At 41.7% G+C, this 25,309-nt stretch overlaps 1 protein-coding gene across 6 annotated transcripts in view; it reads right to left on the bottom strand.

The window, feature by feature from the left end:
- THADA (THADA armadillo repeat containing) overlaps nt 1-1,712 on the bottom strand; it is a 326,086-nt gene extending 324,374 nt beyond the window's left edge. For 5 of the 6 annotated variants that reach the window (XR_008289288.1, XM_053200530.1, XM_027072572.2 and 2 more), the window contains exon 1: nt 1,561-1,695. The gene's annotated coding sequence lies outside the window, so the exon portion shown is untranslated. Of the gene's footprint in view, nt 1-1,560 lie in introns of all 6 variants that reach the window. The other variant, XM_027072570.2, reaches the window with a different exon arrangement.
- Nucleotides 1,713-25,309: the final 23,597 nt, after the last annotated feature.

Genomic DNA, 25,309 nt, shown 5'->3' on the forward strand with positions numbered 1-25,309 from the left:
TTCAGACCTTGGCCCTCAAGGCCCTAAGTAATCTGGTACTACCTTCCTCTGCATTTCACCTCAAATCAATCTTCTCTTAACCATCTAAGGGACCTTGCCCTTCCTAATACCTCTGCCTGTTAATGTCTGTTCCACCTGATCTTTGCAATATCTTAGCACCTCATCTTTCAGGTCTCTTCTCAAATACCACCTCCTGTGAGAAGCCTTCCATGACCACTGTCCCTAAAATGCCACCACTCCTATTCACAGATCATTTCCATTAACTTATTTTCTTCATAGTACTTACTACTACCTGAAATTGCAGTAACTTGGTTATTTGTATATTGTCTGTCTCCCTAGTAATAAACACTATGAAGGCAGCAACTTTAATCTGTTTTATCCACTGTTTTAATCCTCAATTCCTAAAACAGTACCTGGCATATATTCAGTGCTTAATAAATATCTGATGAATAAACGAATTAACTAACAAACACTGTCAGAGATGTTCTAGAAGGGAGGTATGCCTTTAACAACAGAAAAGTGCACCAGCAGATATATTCTATATCTAAATGACAAGTTAGTCCTGACCTTAAAAAAAACTACAGTCCAGGGGCGCCTGGGTGGCTCAGTCGGTTAAGCGTCTGACTTCAGCTCAGGTCACGATCTCGCGGTCCGCGAGTTCGAGACCCGCGTCGGGCTCTGGGCTGATGGCTCAGAGCCTGGAGCTTGCTTCCGATTCTGTGTCTCCCTCTCTCTCTGCCCCTCCCCCGTTCATGCTCTGTCTCTCTCTGTCTCAAAAATAAATAAACGTTAAAAAATTAAAAAAACAAAACAAAACTACGGTCCATCTGCAAAGTAAGAAATCAATACAGCAATGGAATGTGAAAAACTACTTAACAGAAAATGGTAATAAAAATAAACACATTGTGGCAACAACAAGGGAAGAATTTGGAAAGTGACATGATTATATCTAGAGGAATAAATGGGGATCACTTCCTAGGAAAGTGACCAATACACAAACTTAAGAAGGGATAGAGACAGATAACTGGGGAGACTATTTTCTGGTGAATGGCGAGTAAGTTTACAGCAGGATTTGATCTTGAAACCCTCAATACTACACAAAAATTGGCTCGGTGCTTATGCGTGCTCAACAGATACCTAAACGTCTGTCCTGATGAACTGGGCCTCCCCAAAAGGGAAAATCCCGTGCCCACCCTACGTCACTGCTTCAGTGGCCAGAAGATGCTCGGCAAATTGTAGTCCTAAATCCCACTGGCTGCTTTCCTTTGACGGCTGCTTTCCTCCCATTTACACCGTCTGGTTGACTCCCACATTCTCTGGGTAATTTCCGAACCACGTGGAATCCAGAGAATGACAGATGATCAAAAAAAAGTAGTTAAAGTGCTGTCTCCATGGAGACGGAAGCGACCGGAAATCAGTACCAAAACCTCCAAATTCTCGCGATAGCCCAGGACTGGGGGAATTGCTGCGAATCACCTAGCTGCCCTAGCTAAGTGGCCGAGCAGAGCTCTGAAGAGTCGCGCGCTACCGCGGGTCTGGCAGAATGCCTGGGAGCCAAACCTCGTGCTTGTGAGCGTCTGAGAAGAGTCGCAGCCGTCTAGATGAGTGCCGGAGCTGCTCTGGTTCTACTGTAACTCCGTGGCTCGCAGCGTGGTCTGTTGACTACCGGGTAGGGGTGATGGGAGGGAAGCAAGGGGACCTGGACCAGGAGTGATCGCGAGAATTGAATGACTGAGCTCTTCCAATCAGGAGGCTGGAACGGTCGTGATGTCACTGGGAACGGGTGTTGCCCAGTGGATTTGGGTAGACGGCCACTTTAAAAGAATGCGCGGTGCAACCCCTTCTAAGCCAGGGGCGAACTCAGCGGTTTGGAACCCTGTTTCATTCGTTTTAGGGCAGTCTAGACCTCGAGCACCTGGGAAGCATCTTTGCTTCAATCTGACGTTCCACTCTTCTCCCACACATTTTACCCAGCACAGAGACAGGACGAACTGCCTCCGGGATGTGGAAACCAGCGATTGTAGAGCCTGGGAGATGGTGTCGGGAGAGGGAGGTAGTGAGAGCCGAAGCCACAGTAAGAGTTTGGTTTGGTTTGAGAGAGGGAGACACATAATCCGAAGCAGGCTCCTGGCTCTGAGCTGTCAGCACAGAGCCTGATGCGGGGCTGGCATTCACAGACTGCGAAATCACTACCTGAGCCGAAGTTGGAGGCTTAACCGAATGAGCCACCCAGACGCCCAAGGGTTTTAATTAAAATGAGAAACTCTGAAATGAGCTAACCTATAACCAAGTGCGTTTGTTCCTGAGTTCAAGCCCGGCATTGGGCTCTGCGCTAACAGTGTGGAGCCTGCTTGGGATTCTCTCTCTCTCCCATTCTTTCTCTGTCCCTCCCCCCTTGTGCTCTCCCCCTCTCTCTCAAAATAAATGAACTTAAAAAAAAAAGTTTAGGGGTGCCTGGATGGTGTAGTTGGTTGAACTTCCAACTCTTGATTCCAGAAGAAATCCCACAGTTGGTGAGTTTGAGTCCCACATCAGGCTCTGCACTGATGACATGGAGCCTGCTTGGGATTCTCTCTCTCCTTTTCTCTGCCCCTCCCCCGCTTGTGAGCGCGCTCTCTCTCTTCCCCCAAATAAATAAATAAATAAATAAATAAATAAATAAATAATTTTTTTTTTAAGTTTAAGAAATAAATAAATAAATAAAATACACCATGAATTTGGGCCATAAACTTCTTTCTAAATAGCTATCTATTTGTAAAAATGTATTCCAAGGGAATTTTTAAATTTGTTTTAATGTTTATTTATTTTTGAGAGACAGAGAATGAGTAGGGAGGGGCAGAGAGAGAGGGAGACACAGAATCTGAAGCAGGCTCCAGGCTCTGAGTTGTCAGCACAGAGCCAGACTCGGAGCTCCAACCCACCAGCAGTGAGATCATGACCTGATCCAAAGTTGGATGCTTAACTGACTGAGCCACCCAGGCGCCCCCCCAAGGGAATTTTTAAAGAATCCATAGTCTTTAGTATGTAAAAGTGTAAAAGAAAACACTTAAATGACATCTTCTTGTAAAAGGGTACTACATAAAATCATGAAAAATAATATATACATGTTTGGTTCAGTGTAGTTTAGCTTTGGAAATATGTACCTGTTGAAGCAGCATTTTCCCCCCAATTAGAGAATTGATTTTTTTATACTTAATGACACATTTTCACACATTTCACACAGATTTTTAAAATCTGTGACATTTGAATGATTAAAATTTGACCTCCGAATACCACAAAAAAGGGCTTTAACTGCCTACTCATTTAATACTTGTTCCTAAGCATCTCTATTCAAGCCAAACTTCAGACCAAGCCAAGGTAAGTTTTTCCTGTAAGTATTGTTTTCCTAGACTGAAAAACATAATATGGTCTGTCAGTCAGTTTTATATTCCCAGTACCTCCTAAAAAAAACACAATTTATGGTAATCAGCCAGGAATACATGATGATTTACATAATTAAAGAATCCATCATAAGAAGCCTTATGGCACCTGGGTGGCTCAGTCATTAAGTGTTCAACTCTTGATTTCAGCTCAGGTCATGAACTCAGGGTTTGTGAGTTCCAGCCCCACATTGGGCTCACGCTGACAGCACAGAGTCTACTTGGGATTCTCTCTCTGCCCCTCCCCTGCTCTCTCTCTTTCTCTCTCAAAATAAATAAGCTTTTTTTTTTTTAAAAAAAAAGCCTATTTAATGGTTTCATGCCCATCTAGATGTCATACCTAGAACTATGAGTATGAATATTGTGTTATTTTTTAATATAAGATGAAATCTTGTTACTTGTTAAAAAATATATATATGTTATTTGTTAATGTGTTTGTCCCTGAGTCAACGAAAGAAAGCAGAATTCTTCTGGTATTTATCTTGCTGTGTAATAAGTTACCCCAAAACTTAATGCCTTAAAATACTACTTTTTTTTTTTTTTTTTTTTTTAGAGAGAGAGAGTGCAAGTGGGAGAGAGGGTCAGAGGGAAAGAGAGACAGAATCTTAGGCAGGCTCCATGCTCAGTGTAGAGCTTGATGTGGGACTCTATCCCATAACCCTGGGATCATGACCTGAGCCGAAATCAAGAGCAGGAAGCTGAGACTGAGCCACCCAGCTGCCCCTAAAACACTACATTTTTACTATCTCACAGTTTCTATGGGTCAGAAATTCAACAGTCATGTATGTGGTTGAGTGCTGCTGGCCAGGAATCTCTCATGAGGTTACAGTCATTGGAAGATTTGGCTGGAGCTGGAGAAACCACTTCCAAGATGACTACACCCAGTGGCTCTGATTGGTAAATGGAGGCCTCAATTCCTTCCATGTGGCTTCTCCCCAGGCTGCTTAAACATCCTTACAACATGGTGGCAGACACCCCCCACCCCCAGGATAAGCATGAGACAGCAAGGTAGAAGCTTTAATGGCTTTTGTGGCCCAGCCACATGTCAAATATCATTTCAACAATATTTTGTTAGTTACAAAGGTTAGCTCTATTCATGGTGAGAAGGGATTACACTCAAGTGTGAATACCCGGAGGCCAATACAATTGGAGAATGCCATTTTGGAGGCTACCATAGTACTATAACACATCTGCAGGGTTTTCCTCAATGCTTAAAAATGTACTAACTAAGGAATCACAACTATGGAATGATTTATTTAAGAGTTGTTTGAATAGGATTTCCACAGTACATCTTAAGGACACATTAATGCTCATGTTTTCTTACAAAGTTATTTGCCTTTAATGACATACATTTTCATAGAAGACAGCCACAGAATTTAAACGTGAAACTAGTTTTATTGTGGGTGAGGAACGTTTTAGATGTTCTCCAAACTTTCTCTTTTCAAGCCATGCTGATCTTATCCCTTCCCTACTTGAGAGCACATAGTGTCTTGTCTTCTATGTGATAGTCTTTTCTTTCCCTATATACCAGGCTCTGCTCCAGCCTGAGTGACCTTCTCAATAGTCCCTGAAAGCACTGTTCTTTCCTGTGCTGTTCTGTGCTCTCTGCTGGGAGGGTCTTTCTTACTCCCACGTGAGAAACCAGCACACTTGAAGACCCATCTCAAACGTCACCTCCTCACTGCAACCTGACAAGAAATCCCTGTTCTTCTGCCATACTTAAGATTTTCGTCTCAGTTGTAACATTGTCATTTTGGTAGCACATGCCAGTTATTTGTATGCTTGTCAGACATCCTATGAGTTTATGAACTTTTCCAAGATAGGGACCATCTTTAGATCCCTAGTGCCTAGCCCAGTGCGGAGCCCGCATAACTCAGCAAATATTTGTTGGGTTAGGGTCAAGTTCTTTACAGCGTTATTGGGCAGTGGTGCTTACTTTACCACTCTGGGGCAGCCAACTACAGAATTGTTTCCACCTGTGAATGAGGAGTTCCGCCAGGATGGATATTCACCAAATTATAGTCACTGGTTTTTTAGGGTAGTGAAATTCAGGAGGCCCTCACTTTCCATGCTATTTTTGCATTGTTTGAATAATAGCATAATTTTTCATAGGGAATATAGCATTCCTACAGAAAAGTACAAAAAAACAAGTATTTGTGAGGAAGTTTAACTTCCTAGTTTCCTACCTGAAAGTATGTTAGAATAACTTGTCAACTCAGTTTAAGTAATATACTATGAAATATAACATCCAAATAGAAGATTGCTTCGTGAAAATTGCTCAATGCTGTGTGTATGTGTGGTTTGTTTGTTTAGTATTAGTCTGGTTCTGTGAAAAATGTTGGTATTTTGATAAGGATGGCATTAAATCTGTAGATTGCTTCGGGTAGTATGAACATTTTAATAATATTGATTCTTCCAGTCCATAAGCATGGGATATCTTTCTGTTTACTTGTGTCATCTTCAGTCTCTTGCATCATTCTTATATAGTTTTCAGAGTACAGGTCTTTCCTTGGTTAAGTTTCTTCCTAGGTATTTTATTATTTTTGGTGAAATTGTAAATGGGATTGTTTTCAATATTGTGTTTTTAAAATTCAGCATTATTGCTGTTTATACCTATTGCATCAAAAAATAAAATCTTTAAAAGAAAACTTAAGTAATTTAAAAAGTAATAAGGAAAAATATTTGTAAATATGGCCTGAAAATATTAGAACAAAAAATTATGTACACATTTATTATGTTTACAACTTCATAAAAACATAGATACTATGAATAAGGATTGGAAGAGAATGTGTTTTAGGAAAGTAGTTTATCAAGCTGGTGAGACTGAGTGAAATTTTTCTCTTCCTTTTTTCTTCTTAAACTTTCTTTAATGTTGTAACACTGGGCTAATAAACTTTTCTTTTAAGGCCTGTTTTTATAATCACCGGAAAGGTAACATTTTTTACCATTTGAATTATGTTACTATCATTTTATTTTATTTTGTTTTTTTAGATTTGATTTCTAAATAATCTCTATACCCAGTGTAGGGCTTGAACTCACACCCCCAAGATCAAGATGTTACTGTCATTTTATTTTTTTATTATTTTTTTAAATGTTTATCTTTTTTGAGAGAGAGAGAGAAAGGGGGACAGAGGATTTGAAGGATGCTCTGCTCTGACAGCACAGAGCCTGATGTGGGGCTCGAACTCACAAACTATGAGATTATGACCTGAGCCAAAGTCCGATGCTTAACCAACTGAGCTACCTAGGTGCCCCAAGATATTACTGTCATTTTAAAGAAAGGCAGCAGTTGTGTAGGGCACAGATGGAAAAACATAAAAATTTTTAACACGTAGCACCATCCTTGATTAAAATGCTTTTGAAAGAAAATAAATGTTTTTCATTCTTATTTTAAAAAGCAATCTCATTTCCCCCACATTATTCTGCCACCCCAAACCAGCCATCATTTGGGAGCCCATGTATGGACTTTATCTAAGAAAGACAAATGAGGGAGATTTGCATCACTTGGTCCTTATGACCATCCCAATTCTCAGCCCTCCCATGGAAGGAACTAGTAGATGCCTACCACTATTTCTTTGGAACATCTGAAATGGAGATGGAAAATGTGGTATAAATTTTAGAGAGTAGGCTTCCACCCTACGGGGTTCTGCAAGGGGAGAAAAGAGTTTGTAAAACATAGTTCTATGTATTAGAAAAGGTGAAGATTGTGTTGAGTTTTTAATACCCATATTTACTAATATTATCCTGACTGCATGTTTTAGGTTTCTGGAGCAGAGCAGATTGCTATTATTTACTTTCAGCCAACAACAGCCACATGGTTCCCCAGTGCCCAAATTCTTATCCCTGGGATGAATCAGAGCTGGTTAAATAAAACTCTACATACGAAGTAATGCATTTTATAGGTGAGGAACCCCCTAAAAATGCATCCGGGCACTTATACAGTAGGGAGAAGCAGTTGTACCTCTCCCCTCTTCTTTAGAGAGTTTCCTTAGAAATGCCATAGGAAGGATCCTGGATTCTTACTCTTAACCTTTAACCTTTTGGAATATAAGTAAATTTCTCCAGGGGAAAGATAAACCTGGTGTCTCCAGCTTTACTACCCAGAGATGCCTCCACAATACAAGTCTCATTCCTCCCCTTGAAATGCAAACACAAACACATACACATCCAGGAGGTAAATCTCTGTAATTTACCTCCTGTGGATGTTACAGAGTAAATATTATATGTGTAAATTTTATGTGTGTATGGTAAATCTTTTCTGTATGTGTCACAGAGTTCTCTCATTAATCAGTCATAAATTAACCTTCCAGGGCTTGATTTTAGTCCAAGTCCCCAGTACAATTTTCTTAGAAAGCCCAAACTGCAAAAACAAAAATATTTTCTCTACTGTTCCACAGATTGGTTAGAACATCCCAAGACTTGCATATCCAAGTTAGTGTGACCTTTCACATTTATGTCAATCTGCTGCAATTGCTAAAATTTCTGAAACTCTTCTTTTATCATTCTTTTGTGTTATTCTGACTACATAAGGAAATCAGCCTTGCTATTTATGGCCTAGCTTTGCTTCTGGCCATTTGATCGAGCACACTCCTTGATCATACCTGCCATATCTTTTTTTTTTTTTTAATGTTTATTTATTTTTGAGAGAGAGACAGAGCATGAGCGGGGGAGGGGCAGAGAGAGAGGGAGACACAGAATCTGAAGCAGGCTCCAGGCTTTGAACTGTCAGCACAGAGCCCGACGCAGGGCTCAAACTCACAACCGCCAAATCATGACCTGAGCTGAAGTCGGATGCCCAACCGACTGAGCCACCCAGGCGCCCCCATACCTGCCATATCTTAAAGTTACTTTTGATGGTTTTGAAAAATCAAATCCAGTTCCAAAGGACAAAGATTTCTATATCATCAGCAATCCTGAAGAGAATGATTTAAAAAGAACATCCAAAAAGATTTCCAAAAATATTATGAGCTATACTAATATTTGAAGAAACAAGTGTATGGCCTCCCAAGGTGATTTCTCTGATAGGGACTATTTTCATTTGGTTAGGTAAGTTTTGGGCTATTTACATAGCTATTTAATTCACATAGCTTTTTAATTCACTATTTTAATTCACATAGCTTTATATAAGGAACAGAGAAAGATATGTTCTGGTCCTGACTTGATGTCACCAGCACTAATCCTTAACCAAGTGAAGGTAACCTATAAAGTTCACCTCAGTTCTCTCCTACAAGTGAATGGAATATTCTTTTTCCAATATCTACACCATTGCATTCTAGGAGCTGCCATAATACCTTTCTTTTTCCCTGAGGTATGAGCAAGACAGCCACGAGGATAGCTAGCTAATCCAATATTGGTGACTTGGGTTGAATGTATATAGATATCAGGGAGGCAAGAATTCCAGTGGCAATAATACCAAGTGGGCATGAGCAACCAGTCCAGCTGTCCATTCACAGGAGGCTCTCAGTCAGTGCCTGAGTGTGTAGGGAAAAGGGTCTGACCACTGGGGTGAAGAGTGTGTCAAATGAATGGTAGGCAGGGCTTCAGGGCAGAAGTGGAGGCTCATAAAGCAGTAGCCCAGTGGCAGTAAAGACAGTAGTCTTTACTTCCTCAGTAGACAGGCAGGGGGATCCAGAACTCACTCCTAACAGCCAGGTTATCAGTCTATCTCAAATCCAAGTGTGGTCCAGCCACAAAAGGAAAGAACTAGATCTGAACTTCCCAAATGGTGTGCTTAGCAGACTGATGGTATTGCAAATGGTCAAGGTTACACCAAGATCAGGATCCCTCAGCCTTCAGGTCAGCCAGGCCATAGCTAGGGACCCCTACACATACTTGTCCATTTACCCCCGAGTGCTACTCCATATTCTTATTTTCCGTGTCTGTGATGAGAAGCCCTGGACAAGTTCTTTCAGCCTTGAGGACAGGAGCTGACCAGTTTGGGGTTATTTTTTGGAGATACAAAGTTTAATAACCTGAATACTCTTCCTCAATTGCTGTACTTGTGAGCCATAGACATGAAAGGTACCTAAGTGGATTTAAAAGATGATTAGGAGGCCTGATCCACAGAATTCAGGAACTAGTTGAATGCAGGCAATAAGTGAAAGGCAAGAGGATGGTTTCTAGGTTTCTGGTTTGAGTGAAGACACATATCATCTTGGGCCTTAGCACCACTGAATTGAGAGCCAGTGGAATAGCTGCTTTGGTCATTTTTGGGTTTGAGTTAAAGTAGTTAACATTCTTGCCCCTTTCAGACAAAGCTTGATTCACTTCTGTGGGCACTTCTGGAAAAAGGCTACAAAATAGGGACAGTCACCTTTATTTTAAAATAATACACAGGGGCACCTGGGTGGCTTAGTCAGTTAAGCGTCCAACTTCAGCTCAGGTTATGATCTCCTGGTTCATAAGTTCGAGCCCCATGTTGGGCTCTGTGCTGACTGCGCACACAGAGCCTGGTGCCTGCTTTGGTTTCTGTGTCCCCCTCTCTCTCTCTGCCCCTCCCCTGCTCATGCTCTCTCTCTCTCTCTCAAAAATAAACATTAAAAACTTTTAAATAATACACAAAATAGTACATAAAAAATAGTATAGTCAAACCTTGGATTGTGAGTAACTTGTTCTGCGAGGGTTCTGCAAGACGAGCAAACATTTCTAATAAATTTTAACGATAAACGAGTGATGTCTTGCAATACGAGTAGTACATGACACCGAATGTCACATGATCACAACTGAGCCAGTGGTTCCCCCCCCCCCCCCCCGTCTCTCTGGGATTGTGGGTGATCATCTGCCATGCTCGGATGCTCAGTCTCAGGCTGTGGTGTTTGGCAGAAATCTGTGATTTTTTAGAATGTTGGAAGGTGCCCACAACTGGCACTAGTGTATTTTTTGTCACTTCAAAGTACCTACAGACAGTCCTTTGCTCATCCATACAAGAGTAAGCTTAGGAATGCTTTGCTTCATTCTAGGTCTGGCTGTCTGCCAGATATAGATCCTTTCCTCTACTGCCTTATTGCCAGTTACACTAAATACAGTAGATGACAAGAGTTTATTAATACTGTACTGTAGCCAACATCGTGTGAACATATACAATGGCCCCCATGCAGAAGAAGGTTGAAAAGAAAGGGGTGAGAAGGAGATGATTACGGTGGAAGTTAAGAAGGAAATCACTGAGAAGTGTGAACAAAGTATGCAAGTGGCTGAAATTGCAAGATTTTATAAGAAGTCTACATCTACATCTCTTATGCAGAGGAGGAGAAATCGGTGGAGGAATCCCTCATTTTAAATGATTAGGGAGATGTGTACAATGTGGGAAACAATGTAAAATTTTGTAGAAAAGCAGCACCCAAATAAAGCTGTAGCAGTGTGAGCAACAATTTTGTTTAACGACAATGCAATGTCACTTTTCCGCAAAATCCTTTAAAAAAGGCAAAAGCAAGTGTCATTGGATAGGTTCCTTGCTAAAGTTGCACAGAAAGAAAAAGATTCCACTGAGCCAAAAGATAGCGGTGATTCTGTTAGTGAAAGTCGTCCTACACAATAACCCTCCTCTCTCTTATCTCCCTCAAACCAGCCACGAAGGTTTTCAAAGGTAAGTGGAAGTTAATTTAGTTATTTTTCTTTATATTTTGTGTTTTATTATTTTGTATTAGATTACAGTATTGTAATCATTTTTATATGAATATTTTTGGGTTGTGGAACAAAACATCTGAGTTTCCATTATTTCTTATGGGGAAATTCGCTTTGATATACAAGTGCTTTGGATTACAAGCATGTTTCTGGAACAAATTATGTTCACAAACCAAGGTTTTACTGTATTTTTTCTTCAACTGAATGCTCTGCCCTAGTATTTCATGGTACCAGCTCTGTAGCAGCATACTAATTTAGAGCTTACAGCCTACTTTGCCTAGAATTACTATACCAGGACTTCTCCCCACTTTGGTCAGAATTGGCTTAGGGGTGCCTAGGTGGCTCAGTCCGCTAAGCATCTGACTTGAGCTCAGGCCTTGATCTCATGGTTCGTGAGTTCAAGCCCCACATTGGGATTTTCTCTCCCTCTCTCTGTGCCTTCCCCACTCTCTCTTTTTCTCTCTCTCCCTCAAAATAAGTAAATAAAGGGGCACCTGGGTGGCTCAGTCAATTAAGCATCCAACTTCGGCTGGGGTCATGATCTCGTGGTCTGTGAGTTAAAGCCCCGAGTCGGGCTCTGTGCTGACAGCTCGGAGCTTGGAGCTGCTTCGAATGGATTCTGTGTCTCCCTCTCTCTCTGCCCTTCCACGGCTCATGCTCTGTCTCTCTCCCTCTCCCTCAAAAAATAAACATTAAAAATTTTTAAAAGGAAAAATAAATAAAAATAAAAACTTTTTTTAAATTAAAAAATTTAAAAAGAATTGGCTTAAACTGAGTGAGGCTGCCTGCCAGAGAGAGAGGAAGCACTTCAGCTGGGAGGGATGAGGGCAGGTTAGGACTGGCTGACAGTAACAGTAACAGCTGTCACTACTGGAGCCTTTGGCATGAGCCACCCCCTCTACACATGTCAGCTCAATTAATTCTCACACAAACCTATGGCTAGTTACTGTATCCATTTCACAAGTGAGAAAACTGATTTTCCTAGAGATTAAAGGAAAGAATTGAATCAAAAAGACCCAAATGCAAAGCTTTACCACAGACCAGTGAACTATTTAACCTCCCTGAGCCTCAATTTTCTCACCTTTAAAAAAAAAACCTGTAATGATACCTACTTTGCTACATACCTGTGAGAATTAAATGAGATAGCACATGTAATATGCCTATCATAGTTTCTGGAATATAATCCACATTCAACAAATGGCCTATTATTTTTCTCATTCACATTTGATGCTAGACCTATAGCCCTCTTTAATTTACTCTCAATTTTCAGAACTCCCTGGGATAGACTGCATAAAGTCTTTACAAAGATGTCCCTGGTAACACAGGGACCTGTGGATGTCACTTCACATGGCAAAAGGTTTTTGCAGATGTGATTAAATTAAGGATTTTGAGATGAGATTATCCAGGATTAGCTGGGTGGTCCACTGTAATCAAGGGCTCTTTATGAAAAAGAGGTAAGAGGATCAGCATCAGAAAAAGGAGCTGTGTTTCTAATTCTGTAAGATCCATTTGCTGCTTCTGACCTCCGGACTACAATATAATAAATGTATATATTAAACTACTAAATTTGTGGTATTTGTTACAGTAGCAATAAGAAAGTAATGCATTGCCCAACCGAAAGAGGTGAGAGCGGACTCCAGGCTGCACACCTCCATTGACCCCAGTGTCCAAGCCAGACTGCTGCAGGGTACTCACTTGGCTAGCTGTCCCTGGCCCCTTGGCTCAGGCAGCCTCAGGGCTGGAGAAAGTAAACCTATGCAGCTGCGGTTTTTGAGTTTGGGGCTTTTTCTCCAAGAGATTTTTTTTTTTTTTTTTTAATTTAGGGGCCAGATATCGAGGAGAGAAAAAACATGCTACAGAGAAATATGAAATAGAAAATAAATACAAATGCAAGCTGTTCTTCTAGTTTTATAACCGCGACACACTGGTGCTGAGACAAAACATCACAATAAAGTTTCGAAGGTGGTGGTGTTCCTTTAGCACGGCTAAGTCTTCGGAATTTTGACTGCAGTCCTTCTTTGGGGGGGCATCACTGGGCCCTTGGCACAGTCCACGCTTTGAACCGGATTTGAACGGGAGAACCACCACGTGGTCCAGGTGCTAGCAGCGGAAGTGGGTGCGTTGGTGGGTCGCGTGACCGCAGAAGCTCCTCCCCTCAGTGCCGTGGGGTCCTCCAGGTCGTACTTCTCCAGCGCCTGAGTGACGTGCCCCTAGAGTCTGGAGGCACGTCCGGCTATTTGCGCCTCTTTGATCCTCGCCTTCCAGTGGCACGTCGCCCGGACTGCCCTGGCTTGGCTGGCCCTGGCCTCTTCCCGCAGCCCGTCACTGGTGAGGGAATAGGTGAATCCAGGCAGGGGGGTGACCGTCCCCTTCCAGTGTGAAAAATGCACCCAAACTCCGCCCCCCTTTGCGCGTCTCACAGCACGCACACGCAAGCAAGGACTGGAGTTGGGGATTCTTGAAAGAAGTGAAGCACCCCAGCATGCTGGAGGGGAACAAACTTCAGAGGGGGCGCACAAGCCAAGGAGTAACTGCCCCGCCGCGCCCGGGAGCCTGGCTTGGACTGGAGCGCGTGTATCAGGAGCCAGGGCCTCCTTAAAGGGCACCACACACACTACCCCCTTCCTCTGGGAGCCAGGTAAAGTCAGTGTACGCATACTCCATCCCGGGCCCCACGCCCAGAGCTCTCCTGGAGTAGGGAGAGATACGTGTGGTCCCTTCCACCAGGCCCCAGTAATTTTCATGTATTCCTCTCAACAGACTTGTGAAGCGCCGTCCTTATTTTACCGAAGAAACCCTTCAAATGGGGCAAATGGCCAGTGTGTAGTGTGGTTCTGATGCTTACTTGGTCTAGGGCCCTTTCCATTATATTCCAAACGCTCCTTTTTATATGCAAATGAGGCCAACTGTGTCGGTGACACTTTCCTACAAAATGAAACAATGCCATAATTACGAAGGCTTGGGAATTAATGGTACTAAATGGGTAATTTGGGTTTAATGTTGAATCTTGGAGTAGGTGACCTAGGTCCAGAAAGAGTGGCTTTGCAAGTGTCACCTCTGCCATCTGGTGGTCAAATGACAATATAACTAAAACAAATGGGTATTAATACTATCATCTTGTACAAGTCATGCGTGCCCCCGAGGCTGGGTGAATGATTTGAGTGTGAACTCTTGACTTTTAGAGCCTGAGATGACAAAGTAAAATGTTAAAAATACAAATAAAGGTCAGAGGCCTTCCATGATAATCTCTGCTTAGGGTGAAGAACCTCATGGTTTACAATGGAAGAGCCCATTCATCCATTTATTCAACAAATATTTATTAAATCTTGTCTTACGTCTGTTTGCCAGGAAACTGATTCTAGGCAGAGATTTGAATGAGAGAGGTTTTCTGGAGACTGCTCTTGAGAACAACCCCTGGAAAGGCATGAGGGAAAGAGAACTAGTCAGAAAGGATTGAACTGGGATGAATTTGCCACAGAGGACTTAGCCAATCCTACTGGGAGCTCTGGAGTTAGCTTGGCAAGGGACGGAGCCTCTGTCCCACATCAATCAGTAATTTGATCATTGAGCTGTATCAGTTGACACTGGCCGTAGCTAGGGGAACGAGTGCCTTGGTCCTAAAAGGAAGATCCAGGAAGCACACCACACCATCCACTACAGACCCCTACTGCTCTTGGGCACTGTGCCATGGTCTAGGGATGTGCTATTGAACAAAACAACATCTGTGCCTCCAAAGGTACCCAGGGGTGCAGAGTTAAAGAATAGACAAACAAATAGGTAAGTGTTTTAAAAAGCAGGCAACAAAATTGTCTTGTAGCTAGTAAATGTATCCTGTAAGATTAAATAAACAACAAAGAAAAATCCTTGCTTTTTATTGGTGGCAATAAAGAAGGTTGAAAATATTTAGGGTGAAAAGTGCATTCACTCTTTGACGATGCAAAAATTGGAGATGAAGGACAAAGGTTGTCCAAAAACAGTTCTAGAGAAACTTGCCTATGAAACGCAACCAGAGCAGTGGGAGATCACTTTGGCATTCATCTGTGGATGGACTGTAGCTCTACCCAAGACTCGATAATGGGGTTTTCCGTCTATGCCGTGACCTGCAAGTGTTCTGAGCTATTGGTAAGAAGGCTGCCCATAGGCAGGGGTCATTCCTGAGTGGACCATGGGGTGTGCTGGCTGCTGATTTGGGGTTGTTCTCAGACATTCCACTTTGGTACAATCAGGAAAGGCAGGTCCTTGGTGCCTGCTTAGGTGGAACCAGGGAAGTCCCAGTAATGATTCTGCTCCCCCATTGGCTGCCACCCCACCAAATCCTGTTGTCCTGGCTATCCCCCCTTTTTTCTTTACAGAGAAAAAGTGCTTGGACTTGCCTGTTTTCCCAGGCTGCTACTTCTAGCATGACAATGCACTCCATTCCTTGAGCTCATCAGGGCTTAAATATTTGAAATGCACAAAACTATTTCTCTGCCATGGGTTTCAGAAAAATCATGTGAGACTTAAAAAGCCAAAAATGACCTTCCTTGTCCCCTGGTTTGGTTGTGGTGTCCATTCTCTGAGGCAAGATGGATGGAATTGTCTCAGAGGTTTGGGTGAAACAGAGGATCACAACGGGTGCTGCTGACAGTTCTAAAACATCTCTTCAGAGCTTCAGGTGCTGGCCTTCAAACATCCCCGTTTGATGTCCTGCTACCAACTCCTCTCTCTATTTGCCTCGCTTCTACCTAACTAGCTCCTCCTTCTGAATTCTGTCCTCCAGCTCATGCCTAAGTAAATAAGTGACTAAGTAAGTAAGTCTAAGTAAGCCTAAGTAAATAAGTGACTAAGTAAGCAAGTAAGTAAGTCTAAGTAAGTGGGAGCCATTCTTTCCTTCAGCCTCCACTCCCTCCCCGCTGGTTAATCATCACGTTTTAGACAGTTGCACATTTGCTGTCACTGCCGCAATTCAAGACACTGCTAACCTCCTTACTTGTCCCTGGAGAGTAGAGTTTCTTAATCTGAGCGCTATTGATATTCGGGACAGGATCATTCCTTATGAAACTGTCCTGTGCATTGTAGGATGTTTAGTAGCATCCTGGCCACTACCCACTAGATGTCAGTAGCACCCCTTAGTCGTGATGATCAAAAATGTCTTCAGACCACTACAGGCCAAGCCGTATTGGAGCCTGCAGTAAGAGGAAAAATGTGTGCCCTGTGTACATTTACCAAAAGGTCCTCTCATATTTTGAACCGAGTGTAAAAAGTTAATGAAAGGTTTGCAACAACCAAAAGACTGAATTCACTCTATGCTGATGTAAAATTTGAAGGGGAAAAAAAACAACAAAAAGAAGACATCGGGAAACCAGTCCATGAGAAACTTTGCAAGACCCAGTACAAAATGAAAATACAGAGCTCCTTCTTCAAAAATTATGAAGAATTTCAAAAGAGTGACGGAAGAATGTTAAACCAAGTATGGGACCTTTTGAAGCGTGGGGTCCTTCTGAACATGGGGCCCTAGTCAACTGCACCAGTCTCACACTCATGAAGCTTTCCCTGAACCCCATATTACCCAATCTTCCTGATGGGGAATGTGACAGCTGTGTGGGCCCTGGGAACCCCAAGCTGATTGGAAACAACTGTTCGCATTGCACAATAACACAGCATCCTAGAACAAACAACATTGTGAATTCTTGGCGTTAATTTTGATTTTTAAAAAATATTGCACTAAAATATTATTTATCTTGATTATCAAGGATTTGGGCCCCCTCTTAAATTTTGCCCCTGATGGGAGTTCCTCACTTTGCGCACCCCAATCTGAGACTTTGTCAAATGCTCCCTGCTGATCTAGAGGAGTGGTTCTCAAACTTTGGCCAGTGTCAAAATCACCTGCGGAGCTTGGTAAGACACAGGCAGGTGGGCCCCACTCCCAGTTTCTGATTCAGTAGGTTGGGGTTGGGGCCTGAGGATTTGCATTTCTAACAAGTCCCCAGATAATGTTGAAGCTGCTAGTCCTGGGCACATTGAGAACCATTACTTTCAAGCCATCCTTCATTTGCCAGTGAGAATGGTATTTCCAAAATAGAAGTGACTTCTCTGCTTAACTCTTCATGGGTCCCCATGGCCTATAGAATACAATAGATGCTCCTTGGCATGGCAGACATTACCCCAGAGGCTACCTTTCCAACCCCTTCTTGTTTCCTCCACATGATGCTCTGCACTATGGGACAGAATGACTCTTACACATCCTTTAACACTCATATCATCTGTCATGCCGAGAAACCTTTCTCAAACCTCTGGGTTGAGCTAAGTGCCTTTTCTTTGCCCTCCCACCGCACATCCAATACGACAAAGTCAACATTTAACTTTATACTGAAGTGTTTATGTGAATGTCTACCCCATCAGATGGCAGGATCCAGGAAAGGTTATCTTTATTCCTCTAGTCCCTATTTACCTTCTATGGCAATAGAATTTACCAGTTCTATTTACCAATAGCATCTGATGAACTGAACTGAACTAGCCGGAACACCATTCTGTTACAGTACAGTGAAAACAGAGAAAAAGAACATAACCTTGAGGGACAGGTAGAGATGTAAGTGCATAAGGGGAACACAGCTGAGTGTCAAGAGTCTTGAAGCTTAAAGATCTGGCAGTTTTTCAATGGTCTATGCATCTAATACTTTTTTTTTTTAATTTACATCCAAGTTAGTTATATAGTGTAACAATGATTTCAGGAGTAGATTCCTTAATGCCTCTTACCCATTTAACCCACTCCCCCTCCCACAACCCCTCCAATAACCCTGTATTTGTTCTCCATATTTAAGAGTCTCTTATGTCTGAACCCCTTCCTGTTTTTATATTCTTTTTGCTTCCCTTCCCTTATGTTCATCTGTTTTGTATCCTAAAGTCTTCATTTGAGTGAAGTCATATAATATTTGTCTTTCTCTGATTAATTTCGCTTAGCATAATACCCTCTAGTTCCATCCAGGTAGATGTGAATGGCAAGATTTCATTCTTTTTGATTGCTGAGTAATACTCCAGTGTGTGTGTGTGTGTGTGTGTGTGTGTGTGTGTGTGTATACTACATCTTTATCCATTCATCCATCAATGGACGTTTGGGATCTTTCCATACTTTGGCTATTGTTGACAGCACTGCTATAGACATTGGGGTGCATGTGCCCCTTCGAAACAGCATACCTGTATCTCTTGGATAAATACCTAGTAGTGCAATTGCTGGGTCATACGGTAGTTCTATTTTTAATTTTTTGAGGAACCTCCATCCTGTTTTCCAGAGTGGCTGCACCGGTTTGCATTCCCACCAGCAGTGCGAAAGGGATCCTTTTTCTCCATATCCTCACCTACATCTGTTGTTACCTGAGTTGTTAATGTTAGCCATTGTGACAGGTGTGAGGTGGCATCTCATTGTGGTTTTGATTTGTATTTCCCTGATGATGAGTGATGTTGAGTATTTTTTCATGTGTCGGTTTGCCATCTCGATGTCTTCTTTGGAGAAGTGTCTATTCATGTCTTTTGCCCACTTCTTCATTGGATTATTTGTTTTGGGGGCATAAAGTTTGATAAGTTCTTTATAGATTCTGGATACTAACCCTTTATCTGATATGTTGTTTGCAAATATCTTCTCCCATTCCCTCAGTTGCCTTTTAGTTTTGCTGATTGTTTCCTTCACTGTGCAGAAGCTTTTATTTTGATGAGGTCCCAGTAGTTCATTTTTGCTTTTGTTTCCCTTACGTCTGGAGACGGAGACGTGTTGAGTAAGAAGTTGCTGCAGCCAAGGTCAAAGAGGTTTTGGCCTGCTTTCTCCTCGAGGATTTGGATGGCTTCCTGTCTTACATTTAGGTCTTCCATCCATTTTGAGTTTGTTTTTGTGAATCATGTAAGAAAGTGGTTCAGTTTCATTTTTCTGCATGTCGCTGTCCAGTTTTCCCAGCACCACTTGCTGAAGAGACTTTATTCCATTGGATATTCTTTCCTACTTTGTCAAAGATTAGTTGGCCATATGTTGGTGGGTCCATTTCTGGGTTCTCCATTCTGTTCCATTGATCTGAGTGTCTGTTTTTGTGCCAGTACCATACTGTCTTGATGATTACAGCTTTCTAATACAGCTTGAAGTCCAGGATTGTGATGCTGCCTGCTTCAGTTTTCTTTTTCAAGGTTGCTTTGACTATTTGGGGTCTTTTCTGGTTCCATACAAATTTTAGGATTGTTTGTTCTAGCTCTGTGAAGAATGCTGGTGTTATTTTGATAGGGATTACATTGAATATGTAGATTGCTTTGGGTAGTATTGACATTTTAACAATATTTGTTCTTCTTATCCAGGAGCATGGAGTATTTTTCCATTTTTTGTGTCTTCTGCAATTTCTTTCATAAACTGTCTATAGTTTTCAGTGTATAGATTTTTCACCTCTTTGGTTAGATTTATTCCTAGGTATTTTATGGGTTTTGGTACAATTGTAAATGGGATCGATTCCTTGATTTCTCTTTCTGTTGCTTCATTGTTGGTGTATAGGAATGCAACCGATTTCTGGGCATTGATTTTATATCCTGCAACTTTGCTGAATTCATGAATCAGTTCTAGTAGTCTTTTGGTGGGATCTTTTTGGGTTTTCCATATAGAGTATTATGTCATCTTCAAAGAGTGAAAGCTTGACTGAGACTAATACTTTTTAATGCAGAGATAACCCTTAATGTGTTATTGATGACCTCTAGATCCTATTGATAGCGATAACTGTATAAGCTGTGAAAGAAAACAGCTAAGAAAGAAAAACGTGAAACCCTGGTTAGAACCAATAACAAATGCAGCAAGAAAGAAAGAGCAACAATAGAATAGAATGGTCTAGGATGGCACAGGTAGAAAAACAGAGCCTGAAAGAAAAAATTCTTACACTCAGAGGGAAAGCGGCGTTTTTTCCCCACTAAAAGGTAATTCTTACTAGGTCAAAATTCTTCAATTATATCTATTATATTGAAAAAGCACCAAGAAGGGCACCTGGGTGGCTCAGTGGGTTAAACACCCGACTTCAACTCAGGTCATGATTTCACGGCTTGTGAGTTCAAGCCCAACATCAGGCTCTGTGCTGACAGCTCGGAGCCTGGAGCCTGCTTCGGATTCTGTGTCTCCCTCTCTCTCTGCCCCTCTCCCACTCACACTCTGTCTCTCTCTCAAAAATACATAAATATTAAAAAAAGGAAAAAAGAGGGGCGCCTGGGTGGCTCAGTGGGTTAAGCGTCTGACTTCAGCTCAGGTCATGATCTCGCGGTCCGTGAGTTCAAGCCCCGCGTCGGGCCCTGTGCTGACAGCTCAGAGCCTGGAGCCTGTTTCGGATTCTGTGTCTCCCTCTCTCTCTGACCCTCCCCCATTCATGCTCTGTCTCTCTCTGTCTCAAAAATAAATAAACGTTTTAAAAAAATTTTTAAAAAAAAGAAAAAAGAAAGCATTGCAGACTCTGGGTCTGAAGTTCTCTCTTCCAGCAAGAGAGCAGGATGCAGGATTGAAAATGCAAGAGAGGCTAATGTCCGGGAGAAGACAAGAGCCCTGAATAAGGGTCCTTGCTCCGTTTTTATTAGGATCGGAAGGCTTACAAACGTGGTGATGGGAGTGCACAAAGAGACAATGAAATCATGAACATTAACTCATGGGTGTGAGGGAAAGGGGATTTTGAAGACACGCAGTGTTAGGGGTTTGGGTCAATACAAAACAAAATCCTGGCACCAGGCAGAAGGTTGTTTACAGCAGACATGGGGGGGGGGGGGGGAACCATCTCTGTTTACCTAAACTGGCCTAGGGGACAAGAAAGACAAAGCATGCTACCTCAGGGTCAAGAAGGCACCTTTCTTTTGGTAATTAGCTCCACTCTGGGCAACTTTGCCCCAAGGCTGTCCAGAGCCCTATTGACCTGTTCACCTAATTTGGTCCTTCCTTCCTGTGAAAGCAGCTTTCTGCTATAGTACTAAATTGGGGGGCATTTCTGCTCTGAATACCTAATCTTGTTTACCTCATCTTGAATGTTTTCACCCTGAGATTCCCTATTCCTATACCTTTGTCCTATACTGGGACTTTTGCTTCACTTCACCTATTCTTACTTACCTAATCTTGTTTACCCAGTCTTGGGTGTGTACATCCTATGGCTTTCTAATTCTTTATGCCTTGTTAACCCATCAGTGCAGGCTCAGGGAATTCCTAAGCTTATTACCCACAAGAAAGAAAAAGTACCAAGAGATCAATTGGTTTCATTGCTTTAAAATGGGTTTTGGGGTGCCTAGGTGGCTCAGTCAGTGAAGCATCTGACTTTGGCTCAAGTCATGATCTTGACATTCATGGTTTTGAGTCCTGCATTGGGCTGTGTGCTGACAACTCAGAGCCTGGAACCTGCTTCAAATTCTGTGTCTCCCTCTCTCTCTCTCTCTCTCTCTCTCTCTGCCCCTCCCTCACGCAAGCTCTGTCTCTCTTTCTCAAAAATAAATAAACATTAAACATTTTAAATAGGTTTGAAGAAGTATTTTACAATATAAAAGATTAACACTAAACTTCAAAGTGCAGAGCTACCATATGAATCCGTTTAAGTGAAATTTGTTTGGATACTTGGCTCTTGATGTCATGGAAAAGGGATGGAAAATATGAAAATCACAGTACCTCAAAGGAGAGAGTGATCTGCAATCTACCATGGAAAATGTTAGATGTCGTTTGGGATAAAGTAAACCAAAATCCTGGAATAAAAGTATTGCCCATCAAACTTTAAGAAAGGAAGCGACATGGTGATGCTTCAAATTCCAATAATGTCTCTGGGAAAAGTGTGTTTGTAGTGTATTTCCAATATAATGATTTCCATCATACATCTTTGTTGCTTTCCACACCTTTTTTAATAGACACATTCTTGTTAGGGAAATTTGAATATAACCTTCCTCGTTGTAAATTGTGACTGCATGCTTATGGAATAATACTGCAGTGGACACAGAGGTCCTACTTCAAGGAAGTACTTGCTGCCCAAGCTGTTCAGGATTTGGTGACCAGATAGCCCCCAGCTATCGCTCCAATCAGGGTTTCCCTAAACTATTGCCACGCCCAAGCACACACCCTTCCATCCAACCGTTGATAAACTGATAGCATTCTTGGTATATTTCAGGTCACTATGGGACAACTCCGATTGAGGTCGTATGTGCTCTAGGACTCCCCATGGCATTTCCTGAGGCTTCGGTGAGCCTACATCACATTTCTCTCTCCAATCCTACCTCTTCACCTCCAACAGAAAGGTGGTCCCTAATAAATATCCTGAATGAAAGCCCCATCTCACAGAATACAGATGTGTTCACAGAACTAATTGGAGGCATATATTAACAAGTTTATGGAATACGACATGTTTGTGGTACTTTACCTCTTTTACTAATTAAGCACCAGCTAGAACATGGATAGATGGATAAGTGGATGGCTGGATGGATAGGTAGGCAGATAGGCAGACAGATAGATAGACAAAATAGATACACCAATAGATCTGTCAATATCTATATTTAGATGATTTTTCACTCTGCAGTCATTCTCTCTCTCTCTCTTTTTTTTTTTTTTTTTTTTTTTTTTGGTGTGGGATGGTCATGGGATTTTCCAGTCGTTACTCCTCCCTCCAAGTAATAGAATCAGGAAATGACATTCAGAAGCAGAACTAATTATTCACTCATTCATTCAACAAATATTTAGTGAGTGCCTACTCTGTGCCAGGTCTTTCGGTTTCCTAGTGCCTAATGATACAAAGTACCTGAGACATATTTTCTGTTCTCTAAGGAAATCCATCTGGCATTGAGGAAAAGCATTGCTAGGGGCTTGAACGGAGGAAACACTGGTCATAGAGATGGGACAAAGAAGAAGCCAGAGGTTTCTCAGGATGTAGAAGTGACTGTGGGGTAAACAGGTGGCATTCCAGCCATTTCCGGCAGAGGGAGCACCACATGCAAAGACTTGAACACATGAAACAAATCAGTGCCCTTGGGGAGGGGAAGTCTTCAGTTTTCCAACATCCTCTCTCACTGTACACCCTTTTCTAAGAGTGAAACACTTTTGACTCTCCAAACTGCCCATCTGGATTAGCTCCTTGTCCTTTGTATCTTTGTTAGAACTGTACTTCCTCCAGGAATTCTTCTTTGATTCCTTCAAAACTAGGCTACACAAGGGGTGCTGGGTGGCTCAGTGGGTTAAGTGGCTGACTTTGGCTCAGGTCATGATCTCATGATTCATGGGTTTGAGCCCTGTGTTGGGCTCTGTGTTGACAGCTTGGAGCCTGGAGCCTGCATTGGATTCTGTGTCTCCCTCTCTTTCTGTCCCTCCCCTGCTTGTGCTCTGACTCAATCTCTCTCTCTCTCTCTCTCAAAACTAAATGAACATTAAAAAAAAATTTTTTTTTTTTTAAAGCTGGGCTACAAGAGTCTGCTACATGATCCCACAGTGCCCGGTATATCTACCTAACACAACCTCTATTATACTGTGCTTTAGTGGCCAATTTACTTGACATTTGCCTCTGACTATACTGTAACCTCCCTGAAGGCAGAGGCTACTCACTGTTCATTATCAGATCTCAGCACAGTGCTGAAAAGATGAAAGGTACTGTTTGTTGAATGACAAAATGAAAACTGCTAAGTGCAATAGAGTTAGGAAGGTATTTTATTTATTTAACAAACATTTATTCAGTGCCCACTGTATACTAGGCATCTCCAGGCATTGAAAATGGCAGGACTAAATAGAGCAAAGAACCTCATGGAGTTTATATTCTACTGGGAAAGAAAGACAATATACAAACTGCTATAAAGTAATGTAAAGCAGGATTGGGGGAGGAGAAGTTTCCTATTTCATATAAAATAGTCTGAGAAGGGGCACCTGGGTGGCTCAGTCAGTTAAGCGTCTGACTTCGGCTCAGGTCATGATCTCACAGTTCCTAAGTTCAAGCCCTGTGTCGGGCTCTGTGCTGGCAGCTCAAAGCCTGGAGCCTGCTTCGGGTTCTGTCTCTCTCTCTGCCCCTCTCCCACTCACCTCTGTCTCTCTCCCTCTCTCTCAAAAATAAACATTAAAAAATTTTTAAAAAATAGAGAAGACTTTACTCATGAGGTTATATTTGAGCAAAGTCACAAAGGAAATGAAGGAATGAGCTATAAATATTTGACAAATAGGATATACAATACAAGCATCAGCAATACTTCTTAAAATTACCCCACTAATGTTGCCTCTATATCATGACTAATTTCTTTCTCTCAGCTATTGCGGGTAATGTCAGAAAGGATTTTTGTTAAATTCTCACTTTTATTGTGTCTATCCCAAGCAAAACATCTCAAGGTTCTTTATTTCACAGTCTATTTTATAAGGATTCCTGAGGTGGTCAGGAACTCTGTTTCTAAAGCATTTTGAAATCATAGACTAACAATATCTTCTATCAGTACAAATATTTTATCTTTTGTTAGTTGGCAGGCCTAGGCAAGAGCAATTAATATGGCCACTGAACTGATTTAATTTCTGTGAGAAGCTTAAATTTCCAGGGCAAATTCAAATCTGTGATAGCCTAGCCTCTTTGGCAACTTTTAGTTTAAGTATAAATGATTATAAAATTATATCAGAGATATACAAGGTGTTTCTCCAAGATCTGTAAGACAGATCAAGGAGAGTTCCTTGGTAGGGGTTATGTAATCACAGGGTTCTCTTTCCATGGAAAGGAAAGACAGTGGCTATGTTAGTGCTGCGGTGATATAGAAAGGGCAATACAATATTGTATAAAGATTAGGTGGTGACCCGCTGAGAAGTGATGAGCGTTTTCTATCAACAGAAGAATCTATATAGCATGGGAACCATTACGTTTGGTGGAGACCTTAAAACAAAATCAATTGAAGTTTTTACACCTTTTCCTACTGCTGTCACACTGTCAGACAAGGTGGCTATGTTTTGATTAGTCAATGAAATACTGAAATAAACAATAGATCTCTGAAGATTACCAGGTATTTGAATTAATACTGCTAGTGTTTATTCAGATTTTTCATAAACAAAGGGAAATACAGATTGTGAATCTAGGATCCTAGGAAACACATTTTGACAGAAAGTCATTGTACCAATCTTTGTGATTATACATGAGCATGTTTAAAAAAAAAAAAACTTCAAAAGTATACAATCCTAGAAAGTACACAATCCTGCATATTTGATTTTGAGAAAGACATTTTACATAAGCATAATTTGCCTAAGAAGATAAACTCTTTTTTATTGTCAGTTTTTTTTTCTTCATCCTAAATTTGCCAAAAAAAGAAAAAAAAAA

The sequence above is a fragment of the Acinonyx jubatus genome, chromosome A3 (genome assembly GCF_027475565.1).
Source record: "Acinonyx jubatus isolate Ajub_Pintada_27869175 chromosome A3, VMU_Ajub_asm_v1.0, whole genome shotgun sequence".
NCBI classification, from domain to species: Eukaryota; Metazoa; Chordata; class Mammalia; order Carnivora; family Felidae; genus Acinonyx; species Acinonyx jubatus.